General features: G+C 43.0%; 1 non-coding gene across 1 annotated transcript; it reads left to right on the top strand.

The window, feature by feature from the left end:
- Positions 1-431: 431 nt before the first annotated feature.
- TRNAS-UGA lies at positions 432-513 on the top strand. The gene has a single exon. It is a non-coding gene; the product is annotated as a tRNA-Ser (tRNA).
- Positions 514-1,370: the final 857 nt, after the last annotated feature.

Genomic DNA, 1,370 nt, shown 5'->3' with positions numbered 1-1,370 from the left:
GAAATCTAGCACCGTCATTTATGTCTCCGACGATGAGAACTTCAAAACATGTTTCAAGGTGTACCGACACACACGACTATCTTCTCGACATGAAGACCAAGATTTACAAGAATTATTGAAACAAGTTCGTGAGTATACGGGTTTTGCGACTCTTGTTGGATGGTAAAATGGATCCAGACTGCTTGGTCCGGACGGATGCGGGCTTGAGGGTGAGATGCCCAATACAAACATATCTCCATGGTGAACCGATGCACGTGTTATGTTATTCTAAATCAATCTCGCGCCAGATAAATAAAACTGATGATTCTAGGTGAACGAGACGTACTCCTTCCCTGATGAGTTCAAAATTGAACTGTACGGTCTGTTTGCTGATCAGTACCATCCACTCTCCTGCTTTTATATGCGAAAGGAGTGAAATCAGCACATGCATGGTCGATATGTCCGAGTGGTTAAGGAGACAGACTTGAAATCTGTTGGGCTTCGCCCGCGCAGGTTCGATCCCTGCTGTCGACGTATCATTCCTAGTTTTTCTTTTTCCTTTTTTTCCTTTTTTTTTCCTATTCCTTTCCCTTTCCCCCTTTTGTTGTCAGACCCAATAATAACTGCATAGGAGAGACAGATATGAGAGTGCAGGCACGGCAACGGTACGCACGCTCACTAATGCACAGTGATATACATCATTCTAAAACAAAATCCCAGCACCTGATAAAACCAATCATGGATGGAGCAAACATACTATATAACTGTGGCTTTCGGGCCCTGAGTAAGTAACACTAGAATTCCCAACCAACATCACCCTCCTTACTGACGACTTCTAGTAGTCTAGCACACGGCGAAAAAGGTTGATACGTAGGCTGAAACAATAGTACAGTGTATTATTTTCCAGTCCTGCTGAATTTCAGCACGGAATATTTGTAAATTCCAATCACCTAAAATCGCACATCATATGTGGAAAAACTCAAACATCCTTGTGATATGAATGCCCACAATCTTCGTACTTTGCTAATTGGGCATCGGGTTGTTGAGTGTCTCAACTGGCGCTTGGCCTCCATGGGTGTGTACTTCAGCTCAGCGGGAGACCTATTTCGAGATCGGACATGTCATGCTATACAGAACGGGCACACATTTCAAACAAGCACAATTTTGACATGTCCAATCCATTATTGCATAAATCCAAGAGCTATCGGAGCCATGTAATAAGTAGAAAAAATAACTATTTGAGCGGCAGACTGCTTCCCGGCGACATGCTCTGTTTTCAGAAAAATGTTCAGGCGACAACCTTCAATTTCAGAGAGCAACCATAAAAATACTTCTCTCAGACATCAGTACATCACAATCACAGAACATGACAATTGCTGGGTGTCTAGGTG

Source organism: Triticum urartu, chromosome 4 (genome assembly GCF_003073215.2).
Source record: "Triticum urartu cultivar G1812 chromosome 4, Tu2.1, whole genome shotgun sequence".
Classification (NCBI taxonomy): domain Eukaryota; kingdom Viridiplantae; phylum Streptophyta; class Magnoliopsida; order Poales; family Poaceae; genus Triticum; species Triticum urartu.
This window is presented reverse-complemented; position numbering and strand designations above follow the sequence as displayed.